Consider the following 15,379-nt stretch of genomic DNA (forward strand, 5'->3'; position numbering starts at 1 on the left):
CAAGTAGTGGTCTTTGACACGTGTCAACCCTATGTGTTTAAATAAATCATTTTTCACATGAAAATGTAATGAGTTCATAAATTCATGTGTTAACCCTATGTATTAAATCATATTAAGAATGAGACACTTTAAAGTAATCTAAGGTGAATTAACTTAAGATATCTTTTGGTTCTTCCTAAAATACCAAGGTGTATATAATTGAATTGATTCACTACTTTATAATTTAAGTATAATTTTTAGTTTCCATTATTATATATTTTTTGAATTAAATGGTAATGTACTAACAGTGTAAAATAATTTTATATTATCAAGTAGTGGTCTTTGACACGCGTCAACCCTATGTGTGTTAAATAAATCATTTTTCACATGAAAATACAATGAGTTCATAAACCCATGTGTTAACCCTATGTGCTAAATCATATTAAGAATGAGACACTTTAAAGCAATCTAAGGTAAATTAACTTAAGATATCTTTTGGTTCTTCCTAAAATATCAAGGTGTATATAATTGAATTGATTCACTACTTTATAATTTAAGTATACCTTTTAGTTTCCATTATTATATATATTTTGAATTAAATGATAATGTACTAACAGTGTAAAATAATTTTATATTATTATTCAATTACAAATTATTATTAGTATAACTTTTGAGGTAATCAATATCTATATACTAAAGTTGAAGTATGATGAATATACTAAAATGTCCATGGCTGAGAGCTTGACAGCTGTCCATTTTCTTGGCTTTTTGGTCATTTTATGCCCCTCCAGCTTGGCTTGGTTTTGTGCCACCTCGCTGTCATGTGTCATTTTATGGTTATGGGTAGTTGGGTTGGTTTTAAGCCACGTAGCTTGGTGTGTTGTTGAGTGATTAGATTGTCGTTTCCAGTTTGGGTGGTTTACTTCTGTTGGTGGTGTACGTGGCTTCTTCTCTAGCGTTTTTGAGTCCTTTCACTAGCAACTTGGAACTTGCTGAATTATGCTGGGTTTCCATTGTTTCTTCTTGATTTTGATGTCCTCTTCAGTTTCACTTTTTGCCTTTGTTTTCAGTTGGCTTCCGTCTTCAATATACATGTTCTGTTGTTTAGCATTTTGGCGTGAGGCTGTGGTTTCCAGTTCATGATTTCCGATTTTCTGTGGTTGAAGGTTCGAGTTTTGTTCGTCTGTTGTGCATGTGTGTTTTTGTCATTTTTTTGTTGTTTGCTGATTTTGGTCTCTGCATGTTTGTGTTCTTCTAGCACGTGTTCTGTTCTGTTTTTTATTATTAAAAAATTCTTGCTTTTCTTTTCATTGGCTTCCATTTGTCTGTTGTTCGTTGGATTGCATTTGCATGGTTTTGGATTGATCATATTATTCCTTTAGAGGTATAATTCTTTGGTTCTATTTTTTTGCTGTTTGCTGAGCTGGCTGTTTTGTTTTTGTCTTTTTTCACTGACTTGGATGGTTGGATTGCATTTACATGGTTTTTTATTGACCATATTATTGCTTTAGAGACATAGTATTTTGGCTTTGCTTTTCTGCTGTTTGCTGACTTGCCTATTTTGTTTTTGGGTTGAGGTCGTTGCATGTATTGGCTGACTATATCAACTGATAGTGTAATACTTTTTGTGGTATGTTGGCATTGATGGAAATGTTATTGCATGTGTGGTTTAAGCGTTCGTTGGTATTATGTTTTTTGTAAACAAAACTTTGTTGTATTTGTTTTCAGCCCCTTTCATTTGTTTGTTGATGGTTGCAATATTATTTCTTTGGAGATATAGTTTTTTGCTTCTGCTTTTCTGCTGTTTGCTTATTTGGCTATTTTCTTTTTGGTTGAGGTTGTTGCATGTATTGGCTTAGTAGATCAACGAATAGTATCATAGTTTTTATGGTATGTTGGCATTGATCGAAATGTTATTGCATGTGTCATTTAAGTCTGTGTTGGTATTCTATTTTTTGTAAACATAACTTTCTTGGTTTTGTTTTCGTCGACTTCTGTTTGTTTGTTGAGGTTTACATTGCATTTGCATGGTTTTGGATTTATCACATTTTTCATTTAGAATTGGCAGGTCTATCCAATTTTATGGGGAGGATTCCTGACAAGATTAAGTCTATTGATGGGTCAAAAGAGACGCTTAAGCTTACTGTCAGAATCACGGATCTTTGGTTCATTGGGACTCCCAACAAGTCTGAGCAAGCGAAAATGGTTTTTGTTGATTCTGAGGTATATTTTGTGCTGTTTATTTGGTTGTTGGGTTGTTGTTCATATCATCGATTGATTATATAGTTTGCATATTTCAGGGTGATCAAATTCATGCTGTTTGTAAATCGGACCAGCTCAAGTCTTGGAAAGCTAATTTCAAGGAGAATTCCACTTATGTTATGCATAATTTCAAAGTTGTCAAGAATGATGGTCAATTTAGAGTGTGTGAACATGTGTACAAGTTATTTTTTATTGGAGTGACCGTTATTAGAGAAGCTGATTTGCATGAACTGCCTTTTAAGGAATTTAGATTTGTTGAATTTGGAAATGTCGTTGCTGGGAATTTTGTGGCTGACCTGTTGGTTGGTGAGCCCAGTCACAATTTGTGCTTTCATTTTGATCATAACTTTTTTGTATTTTTTCAATGACCTGTTTTCATTTTCTGGTGCTTTAAGATATTATTGGGGTCGTTGATCAGGTGCTCTTTCGGCATGTTTCATAAAAAAATACCAGGGTTGTTTATTTTGTCAAGGATTTTATTTGTCACGTTGCATGATGGTTATGTCTGTTTGATTCTTATGAAGTGATAGATTTAATGTTGTTTCTTTGCTATAGTGGTGAAATTTTATCTTGCACACTTTGGGAAAATTACTGTATGCAGTTCTTATCCTATTTGAATGAACGTGGGAATGATGGGCCGATGGTTATTATTTTGACACATGCCAGAATAAAAGATGCGCATGGTAAGTGTGATATTCTATTTACTGATTTGGGTACTCATCAGATAACTTTAGGCGTTGCTTCTTTTCGCATTTACAGGAAGTTATCTAGCTTCAGTGAGCAATTCCTTCAAGGTGTCAAAATTATTAATTAATGAACCTATATTGGAAATTCAGGAATTTAAAGAGAGGTATTTTGCTTATCGTCTTTGCTATGTGGCTGTTAAATTCGTGTATCAATTGTGTTGAGTGTTTTCTGTTGCTTTTTCCTAGTTATTCGATTGGCTTAGGCTTTTAGATTTAGGCGTTGAGGTCAGCCCAGTTTTACCACCTGGCAATCAAGGAAGTTCACAAGTTTAAGGGGCAAGCCAACTATCATCAAAGGATGCATTTCTCTCGAAAGTTGAAGTCAAAACTATTTCAGAGATCAATGGCATTTCTAAGGTGGACCTTTTATCTGTGTTTATTGTGTACTCATTGCAATTAAAATTCGAATTTTCCTTGATATGTTTACATCAATATATTATGCCTAATGTCTCTAATACTGGCATTTTATTGTTGGCAATTTGATTGTTATGGTTTTCTGTCAGGATGTTGTTTGTGTTACGATGGGCACTATTAGCAAAATAGTCATGGATAATCATTCATGGTGTTATCCAGCTTGCATTCAATGTCATAGGAAAAATGACATCCAAACAGGACCATTCACATGCGGATGTGGCAAGGATAATGATCAGCCTGTTATGAGGTAATTGGACTTTTAGTGCATCAGCATGTTTTATTCAGCATTTTGTATTTGACTGGCATGTACATTGCTAGGTATAGAGTTGAAGTAATGGTTACCCAAAACAATGAGAGTAGCAAGTTTTTGCTCTAGGACCGTGAATGTGCTGAATTGATTGGTCAAACAGCTAATGAAGTGAATAGGGTCAAGATTGAAGTATGCTCATGTCTTATCATATACTGCTTCTTATTTTATGTATTATATTTTGTTCTTTCAATTGTAACTGGTGACTGGTGGATTTGTCCTCTTTCTGGCAGGATGGTGATCTTGATTTGAATGCTTCCCCTCAAGCACTTGACAAGCTGTTGGGTTATGTGCTTGCTTTTAAGGTCAGGATTCAATCAAAATTCAAGAATGTCATTGTTCTTAGATACTCAAATGAACTAGATTTGATCAATGATGTGCTCGAGATGCTGGCTGATAGTGAGGTGTTGTTTTCTAATGTCTATTTTAGTTGTTGTTGCCATAACGATATGATGCATGAGTTTGACTATCATCAACTTATATTTGATACAGACATGCTCCAAAATAGATGCTTCGAATGTTGATTGCAATAATGCTACCCATCCTGAATGTGTAACTTAACGTTGTTGTGATGAGCGTTGATATGTTACATTGTTTTTTATTTACCAGTTTATCTTTTATGCAGCAATCTCTGTCTGTGACAACTGACCATGATCCAGTTGCAGGATTCCCTTTAACGCCCAAAAAGCGGATACCATCTGATGAAGTTGATGATGAGTTAGGAAGCTCACAAATTTCCCCAGCCCAACTATCGTCTAACAAATTAACAAGATAGCTGATTCCAGATTGTTTTCGTTGTGTTTTCACGGTGCTGTTAAAATATTGTAGAATTAAGCAGCCAATTATGTACTTTTGGTTATGACTACCTCTGACAATTCCCTTGACGTTTCTTTCCGCCATGCTGATGTTTTGGCCATTTGAAAATCCGTTTTTTTGGATTCATGCTATTTTGTCTCTTGCTGATGTATATTTCTGCCTTTTATATTCTGTCAACTCTGAAGCTAACTATGACTTAGTTTTTAACAGGTTATAATTCACTCAGTTATGAGCAATCAAAACTAAGCAATTGCCTGTTAGAGTGTTTTTTTGTGGACCTTTTAGGCGCCCTAAATTGAGATTTGCCCGTATCATGCCTTCATACCGTAATATTAGAAGTTTTCTTATATTAAATATGCCACTAAAACAATTAATTTTTTCACTATTGATGATTTGGTTGCCCTCAATACAATTGGACTGTTTTTTATGATACATTTGATGATCTATATGCTTCTTACAAATTAATGTACGAGTTAGAATAAATTTTTAAAACAGTGAAGGAGATAAATTGATGTTCAAATTACATCTAATATTAAAAACAACGAAGAAGAAAAATTTAAAGGCACATTGGCGACTATATTGATAATCGATACTCTCACCTTCTTAATTTGTTTCTGGGTAAACTATTTGATGAATTGCACTCCCATCTGAATTGCATGAAAATAACAACAAAAAAGCAGATTAATAAAAATAGAATCGCCAGGATTCTGTTAAATTTTTAGTTTCAGTTTTGCTTCTCGATCCACATGCTCTTTAAATTAATACAACTTTCTATGCTGACATCATATTTCCTCATTTAGAATGTGTTTGGCCTGAATGTTATCATCCATATCAGTAAAATCATCCTTCTGGATATGAGTGCAACCATTCCCACATACTCCATTTTTCCAGCTATCACTGCTTTCCTAAAATCATGTGTTCTATATTTCAATTGTAATTTTTTAGTTCATTGATGGCTTACGCAAGTATAATATTGATTTTAACTACAAAAAACTAGAACTATATAAAACAACTCTAATCTATGGACAAAAGAAATCAAAAAAGAATTTGTGGTGCGCCAGACAAGCAATATATAAACAACCGATGCCCATCTCTGATATAAACGTTTAGTAAACTTTTTTTTGCATCTTTTGTTACATAATGCCAAATAAAAGATGTAAAATAGAAATTTAAGATTTCAAGTTGAACACACAAGCTAATAGATTTGAGCATACAAATTAAACAAATTTGTGTTACTGAATGGAAAGTTCATTACTATATATACAATATCTTCCATTGCAAGCTTAGTAGCGGTTATAGAAGTCAATATTTGTGCCAATAACTATCATCATTTCTATCTTACCTATTTTGAATTATGGCCTTGGTTTGTGTGTCTAGATTGACACCAGACTCCTAAATGCACAATATATTTCATTGCAAGCTTAACAACAGTCCCAAAACCCAATTTTATTCGAAACCAAGTGTCATGATTTCTATATTACCAATTTTGGTAGTTGTTAATGTTGAATCATAGTTTTGCTTTCTCATCTGCCCTTTGTCTCATCTCTTTACCTTACAACTCAGTCAATTCTATCATTACCCTTTTTCAATATGCAGAATTAGCAACATGAAAACATATCTAATCCAGCAAATGCCACCATCAATAGCCAGGCTATGGTCCAGAACCAACGAAATGCCTCATGTCCCATTTCTTTCATCTTCTAAATTTATTGTAGCTTCTGCAGATTTAAAAGAAGCATTTGGTTCTTCATTTCAACATGAATCTACTATTTAGTTTATAATTCACTCAATTCTGCCTTTAATCATTTTCAACATGCAGAACTATCAACATGCAAAGATATCTAATTCTGCAAAAGCCAGGATCAACAGGAAACGTATCATGCAGCAGAAGCGACATCCTCATGCTCAGTCATCTTCACAACCAACAACTAATTGCACTTCCGAATATGATAGTGAGACATCTGATATAGCATGTTCTGCAAGAAATCAATTTACTTAGCTGGCTTTATCACATTTTCTTTTGTTTCCTCTCTATTTTTTAGTCATTACGTCTGATTCATCAGAAAGTGTAAATTCTGAATCCACACAAGGTACTACAAAAAGAATGTTTCATGCCCTTTTTTTTCTATGGTTCAAATATTGCTATTATATCTATTTCTAATTTTTGCAGGTTCGAGCTCTAATTTTTTAACTGTCTATGAGGATTGCCAATCTCCAACTAATCAGCCTGTAATCAACACTGAAGGTAATGACTATAATTCTGATTTACAGTTTCAGATACTACTGCACATGCTCTTAAATTAATATTCACAATTGTTACCATCATACTGTACTATGATATTAAACAATTTCAGGATATTCTGATCTTGGTGATCAACTCATGCAATGTAGATATTGTAATGCACAAATGTGGTATGATGAAAGAATATCAAAAGATAAAAATTGTCAGAGTCCAAGGTTCAACTTATGCTATGGAGATGGCAAAGTTGAATTGCCATTATTACAAAATCCACCCCAATATCTCCAACGACTTCTATTTGATGATAATACAATTGATAGTAAAAATTATCAACATAACTTACGAGCATACAACATGATGTTTGCCTTTACTTCTGCTGGAATTAAGCTAGACAAAACAGTTAATAATTCAAGAAGACCTCCTACAATTAGAATACAGGGCCAACCATGCCACAGAATAGGCAGTCTATTACCAATGCCTGGAAAAAACCCAAATTTGCACAGCTATATATCTTTGACACAGAAAATGAAGTGCAAAATAGAATTAATGCCATGAGGTAGAAGTTCTTTTATTTCTATTAGTGAGAAAATTATTCATTCACCTACGATAGTTTGTTGCAGTTATGAATATCTTTAAATATTGTTTTTTCAGCCAATATTCTAGAATTAAGAGCCATATTGTTTTAGCTTTAACTCACATGCTGGATCAACACAATTCTTATGCTAAAAGTTTTAGAATGGTCAGGGATAGATTGGCAGATGATCAAGCCGATAATATCAAATTGCAACTGATAGCTGCTCGGGGAAAAGATGGCCGTGTATATAATATGCCTAACATTCCGGAAATTGTTGCACTTATTGTTGGCGATTTTCATCCAGGCTCAAAAAGAGATATTATTGTTGAAACTCAAAATGGAGAATTACAAAGAATCCATGAACTGCACCCTAGCTATCTACCACTACAGTACCCTCTACTCTTTCCTTATGGAGAAGACGGATATAGAGCTGACATACTTCACCGTTCTACTTCATCCAGCAAAAAAAGAAAGTGAAACCGTCTAACAATGAGAGAGTGGTTTGCTTATAGACTTCAGTCCAGGTCAAATGAAGCACATACTTTATTGCATTCTCGAAAAATATTTCAATAATTCATTGTTGAAGGTTATACCATGGTTGAATCTGAAAGACTTAGCTACATCAGAAACAACCAAAAGAAGCTTAGAGTTGACAAGTATTCTAGCTTACAAAGTTCATTGGATACTGGAACAGCTAAAGGCTTAACCAAAGGAAAAAGAGTCATCTTACCTTCAACGTTTGTTGGGAGCCCACGTTATATGGATCAACTTTACTTTGATGGTATGACAATATGCAGTCATGTTGGTTTCTGAAATCTTTTTATTACTCTAACCTGTAATCCAAATTGGCTTGAAATTTGTAGATTACTTTCACCTTTGAATCTCAAACCAACAAACAGACCAGACATTGTATCGCGAATTTTCATATTGAAATATGAACAGATGCTCTTAGACTTAACAAAGGGTCAATTACTAGGAAAAGTGGTTGCATGTAAGTTGACTATAATTTTTATTCTTAAACACAAATATAAGTTGATCATTTGGCTACTTTTCTTTATTCTATAATGCAGATATTAATTTCAAAAATATTACAATTTGACCGATACTTTTACAGATATGAAATACAGAATTATACTTACCATCTTAAGATTATCATTTATCAATCACAGATATGCATACTATAGAATTTCAAAAGCGAGGACTCCCTCACGTCCATTTATTGTTATTTTTACACTCAGACAATAAATATCCATCTTCAACTGACATTGACCAGATAATATCAGCAGAAATACCTTCCCATGAAGATGACCCAAAACTCTACAGATTGGTGCAAAACCATATGATACATGGCCCATGCGGAATTTTACAACCCAACTCTCCATGTATGAAAGAAGGCAAATGCAGTCGTTTTTATCCTAAACAATTTCAGCCTCAGACTCTTTTGGATTCAAATGGTTACCCAGTCTATCGTAGAAGAAACAATGGTCATTCAATTTCAAAGAATGGTGTTATCATTGATAATAGATACATAGTACCTTACAATCCAAAATTACTGAAAAAATATTTGGCACATATAAATATTGAATGGTGTAATCAAAGTACTTCAATCAAATATTTATTTAAATACATAAACAAAGGCTATGACAGAGTGACTGATGTTATGGTTTCTAATAGCAATGACACAACTCAAAATGTTAACATTCAAAATGATGAACTTAAAGAATATCTAGATTGCAGGTAATTTTATCTTAACTTGCATAATTTATTTGCTCACTATTACTTTTACTAACCAATCTATATGGCATATACATTTCTCCCTATGAAGCTGTTTGGAGAATATTTGCTTTTCCAATCCACGGCAGAAAGCCTGCTGTTGAGAGATTCTATTTTCATCTTCCAGATCAACACAGTGTTCTTTATGAAGATCATGATGATATAGATGATGTACTATCCAAACCAACTATTTCAGATTCAAAATTCCTAGCTTGGATGAACACCAATAAATGTTTTGCTGAAGCCAGGAATCTTACTTATTCACAATTTGTGTCAAAGTTTGTATATAATAAAAGAAACAAATCATGGCAACCTAAAAAAAAGGGATATACCATTGGAAGACTCATATGGGTACCACCAACCACAGGAAAATTGTTTTATTTAAGAATGATGCTTGGCAGCTGCAAAGGACCTACTTCATTTGAGGATATCAGGACTGTTGCAAATATCCAATATCCAACATATACAGAAGCATGTTTTGCAATGGGCTTTCTACAAGATGACAGAGAATATGTTGAGGCAATCAAAGAGGCTAAGGAGTGGGGCACAACTAATTATCTAAGGAAATTGTTTGTATTAATTCTATTAACAGGTGCCATGACCAAACCTGAAGAAGTTTGAAACCAATGTTGGCATTGGTTGGCTGATGACATTGCATATCAACATAGCAAATCAACAATCAACTCAGGTAGGCCGTGACTGTTTTTATGTTGCACACCAATGGTCAGAATCATTGACTAACAACTTGATTTTTATTTCTTATTCACTAACAACTTGCTTTTTATTTTTTAGAATTACAGATCAATGATGATACTCTTAGAAATTTGACATTGATTGAAATTGAACAAATATTGCACATAAACCAAAGATCACTGAAAGACTATCCTACAATGCCATATCCTCAGGATATCAATCTCATATCCTACCTACAAAACAACTTGGTATTATCAGAACTTGATTACAACCATGATGTAACGAGATCAAAATTTGAGCATCTTTTTGCATCCATGACAGGCAATCTACCTATTTATATATTATAAATTCTATTCATAACAGTTAACATTTTACAAAGAAATGCTCATTGCGAATTATAAATTGTATTGATGCTGTTAATTTTCTATTCATAACAGGCAATCTATTCTCATTTAATTGTTTCCATCAACAACAAAATTAATCTTCATTTCAATATAACATTAGCTTACCTATGAATACAGATGAACAAAAAACAATTTATGATAGAATTATCCAAGCTATCAACAACAATGAAGGTGGGATGTTTTTCCTATACGGATTTGGAGGCACAGGAAAAACATTCATGTGGAGAACATTAGCAAGCTCATTGAGAGCAGAGAATCAAATTGTTATTATCGTTGCTTCTAGCGGAATAGCTTCTCTATTATTACCAGGAGGCAGAACTGCACATTCTAGATTTAAAATTCCTGTACCAATTTTTGAAGACTCAACATGCAATATCCATCAAGGGACCCAATTAGCAGAATTGCTGAACCAGACAAGTCTAATAATTTGGGATGAAGCACCAATGGCCCACAAATTTTGTTTTGAAGCACTTGACCAAAGTTTAAAAGACATTATCACAAATAAATCAAACTCAAATCAAATATTTGGAGGCAAAGTTATAGTATTCGGTGGAGATTTTCGCCAAATACTACCAATCATCCCAAGAAGAACCCGCTCAGACATTATATATGCAATAATCAATTCATCTTATCTATGGGATTCATGTGAAATATTGACCTTGACAAAAAACATGCGCTTACACATCAATCTAGAATCAATTGATGAACAAGAAACTGCCACATTTGCTAAATGGATTCTGGACATTGGAGATGGAATTATAGGTGATGAAAATGATGCTTATGCTACAATTCAAATTCCTGCTCATCTACTCATTACTGAATATGATGATCCAATCAGTGCCATAGTCAAATCAACATTCCCAGACTTAGATCAGCACCACAATAATCCTCAATTCTTTAAATCCAAGGCAATACTACCTTCAACAAATGAAACAGTAGAACAGATCAATCACTACGTACTATCCTTCATTCCAGGTAATTATCTCATTACTTATTTAATTGACATTTCCTCAGTCAAAAATATAATCACTGAAATTGCAATTTTGCAAACCATAGGTGACCACATGGAATATCTAAGCTCTGATTCCGTTGACAAATCAGAAACCAGTGAAGATTTGCATTTCCAATCAATTACTACTGAATTCCTTAATTCATTGAACACGCCGGTTTGCCAACTCATTCTATCAAACTTAAAATTGGAAGTCCTACAATGCTCTTAAGGAACCTCGACCAAAATCAAGGTCTATGTAATGGTACTAGATTAGTAGTAACAAAGATGGCAGAACATGTAATTGCAGCTGAAATTATCTCAGGCAAAAACATTGGCCTCACTGTTTATATTCCAAGAATGTCAATGTCCCCTTCACAATCACCATGGCCTTTTAAACTATTAAGAAGAAAATTTCCGATTATGCTATCTTATGCAATGACAATTAACAAGTCATAGGGACAATCGCTATCCATGGTTGGACTTTATTTGCCAAAACATGTATTTACTCATGGCCAATTATATGTTGCATTGTCAAGGGTCAACTCAGCAAAAGGAATAAAAATTCTGATTCATGATGATGAACAGAAAAGCATGAATTCCACTACCAATGTAGTATTCAAAGAGGTGTTCAAAAACATTAAAAGATCAATTTCAGTTGTTTAATATCAGGTTCAATTCTTTTGTCATGCTTTCTAAAATAGTCCTATTCTTTAGTAATCACTTCTTTAATATTTGATTATGACTGTATTGTATAATTTAACTTATTACAATCTTAAACACAATTCCATTAATTTTAAATACTGAGAATTGACCAACAATAACGACAAGCAATAAATAATTTTTTTAAAACTGCCTACTTAATCAAACATGACCAGCTTGACACAGACACACAGTCATGATTTTACTAATAACAAAATAAGCATCGAGAAATTCAATTACAACCACATGAACGTGTAAAATAGTTTAGTGGTTCGGTGAAGTTTACATGATTAACCTATTAATTAACCAATTAAGCCAAATACCTCATAGAAAAAATTTACCCATTTAAGGCCCAGCTATTACATGCACGGCAAAAACAACACTAAAGTCTAATAACTTCTGAAACCATTCACAAAAAAACTGTTCGGTTACTTCCACAAGTATTCACGTTCAGACTCCTCACATCACCACTAGCTTTCCCATTCGAGAAGCAACCATTGAGTTGCATCGTTTCCAACAAATACCTACCGTCACTTATGCCATTGGGAAGATAAATCAATTAATCGAGTCCACTCAACTACTAAGCCATATTACACATTCCTCTACAAACTTCATCTCAACATCCTATCACCATTCTTTCACTTCAGAAAAACTCAAAATGAGTATCACATCCTCCACCGCCTCAAGCAGAGTAAGGAGTGTTTCTTTAAAACTTGATCTCTTCCAATGCATGATTTCTTCACTTTAAATTTTCTACATTTCTAAATGTTGTGTTGATGTATATCAGATATCCAATTATAAGACCACCCTCAATCATGCAATTCAGAGCAGCTTTGCACAATGACCAGGTTATACTTTAAAATACAAAACGCTTTTTTTACGTTGCCTTCCATTTGTTTGTTGTTCCTTCGATTGCATTTGCATGGTTTTTGAGTGATCATATTATTCCTTTAGAGTTACAATTTTTTCGTTTTATTTTTTTGCTATTTCCTGCCTTGCCTATTCTGTTTTTGTCTCTTTTCGCTGGCTTCCATGGTTGGATTGCATTTGCATGCTTTTCTATTGACCATTTCTACTGTATATTCATCATACTTCAGTTATCCTTCAGTTATAGTATTTCTGCTGTATTTTGGATTGCATTCTCTGATTGTAGTATCATATTGACATTTGATATATTATTTATTTTCATACACTTCAGTTATCCTTTGAATTTTTTTAATTTCTCTTTTGACATATTATTTTTTACATCCAGACATTCTGTCACTGTAGTTTTCGGGTGGTACTTTATATCATTTTCCTTTGCTTCCTTTAATTTTTTATTTATTTCTTTTTTGACATATTATTTCTTTTCATACAATTTCTTCCTCTTTATATCTAGACTTTCATAGAAATACCCCCATTCTACCATGAACAATGGGCGCCAAATTACCCAGAAGCAGTCCAGTTGAGATACAATTGAGCAACCTACCCCCAATACAACTCCAACAACACCGAGGCAGATATTTTCTGGCAGATGGACTCGCAGACTTCAGAGCAGATTTAAAAATCTATGAGTTTATCATCATCAACTTCTTTGCCTGTGATGATAACTCCATTTTGGATATACACTTTACACCTCCACTGGATCAACAGACATGTGGTAGACCAATACTTCATTCCCGTCAACACATCTGGACAACAGAAATAACCCAATGTATACTGGGTGCTCCTCATCCGTTGGTAAGTTCCAATTACATCAACTTGCATTGTTATGACAATTTCAATCACATTATTAATTTGTATAAATAATATGCAGGAAATCCCATTGCATGCAAGAAAATATTTGAAAGAATATGGCAATCGCTTGACAATTTTAAGGAAGCATGGACCTCCTCTACAATGGGATGTGGTTACCCTGGATGCCGGCATTAAAGATAAAAGTGTTGTTCGGCCATGGTATAAGTTCCTCAAGGAAAATGACTTCCACCATGGAGACGAAGTATCATTCTACTACCGACCACACGAAAAAATTTGGGAAATAGTCATTATAAAAGAGAGGAAGTGACAATAATTTTCATTTTACATGTAATTATATTTTGTTAATTTGCTCTGAACAATCTCTTTTTTGCCAACATTATAAATATATATCTATCTAATATTCAATTATGGTGTTGCGATTGCAATTTTACTAATCAAGCGACCCGTGTGTACGCACGGGTTACAGACTAGTTATTATTATAAAACTCAACAACCTTACCTTATATGATTTCTTAATTAGATGCCAATGTAAAACTAAAACAGTTTTATACTATTAATGCATAAAAAATTTCTATTTTTTCCCTAATGTATTCTTCTATAAATCATATATTGTATTTATATATCTTAAAATATTTTCAATCAAATTTAAAATAAATAAAAAATAACATACAGTCATACTTTTATTCTATTTGATTAGTTTAAAAGTTAAAATATCTGAAGTTTAAGGTTAAAATAATAGAAATAAATAATGTAAATAGTATAATAATAGTTAAAATAAATATATAACATAAAAAATATTAAAAAATAAATAAAAAATAAAATAAACCTATAATCTATCATAATCAATATCTTGAAATAAAATGCTAAACTAATAAAATAAATATTATAAATTGAGTAATGGTTAAACTGACAAATACAATATAAAAATATCCAAAATAATAATGACAAAAATAAAATTCTACCTTATGAGTAGAAGAAGAGATATAAAAATAATAATATAAACTGTTGATGCAAAAATGATAAAAGGAAAATTTAATAAATAATTCAAGCATAAAAATAAATAAAATATGACAAATTAGAATTTAATAGTTGCTACTTAAAACAACCTTTGAAAAACATTTTAAATTACTAACAAAACTTGTTTATAAAAACTATTTACAAAATTAAGCAATTTTTTTGTGAATAAAAAAATTAAAAAATTTGTTGAACTGTCAAACATATACTAACTAAAAAAATATTTAAATAATTAATATTTTTGTACATCCAAGGACTAAATTTAAATTTTTTATCTTTTAGGGATAAATTCGTCGGTGTCTTACACTTTCAGGCGCATTTTGCTATTTACCCTCAATTGCTATTATTTGAAATTCATGCTACACCTATCGTTATTTGGGTTTTATTACGATGCATGTGCCCTAATGTGTTAATTCTAGGGTGGGTATATGGATTGGTCTGACTTGTGTGGTTTACATTTTTCACAGGCAAGATCTAGTTTGTGAAATTAAAAAGACTAGATTTTTTAGGAGTGCTGCTAGTGTTGGATCAAGTGGCCTCAGAATAATTAAGAAAGGGGGGTTGAATTAATTATTCCTAAACCTTCACTAATTAAAAAATTACTCTTCTAAGGCTTTTACTATGTTGTTAAGAGAATAAGGAGTAGAAGAGAAACTTAACCAAAAGCAAAAGCGGAAATTAAAATGCACAGCGGAAAGTAAAAGAGTAGGGAAGAAGGAGACAAACACACA

General features: G+C 32.8%; 1 pseudogene; it reads left to right on the forward strand.

Moving 5' to 3' along the window:
- Nucleotides 1-702: 702 nt before the first annotated feature.
- On the forward strand, nt 703-11,861 carry LOC106797384 (uncharacterized; annotated as a pseudogene).
- The last annotated feature ends 3,518 nt before the right edge of the window (nt 11,862-15,379 follow it).

This window comes from Glycine max, chromosome 2, assembly GCF_000004515.6.
Source record: "Glycine max cultivar Williams 82 chromosome 2, Glycine_max_v4.0, whole genome shotgun sequence".
NCBI classification, from domain to species: Eukaryota; Viridiplantae; Streptophyta; class Magnoliopsida; order Fabales; family Fabaceae; genus Glycine; species Glycine max.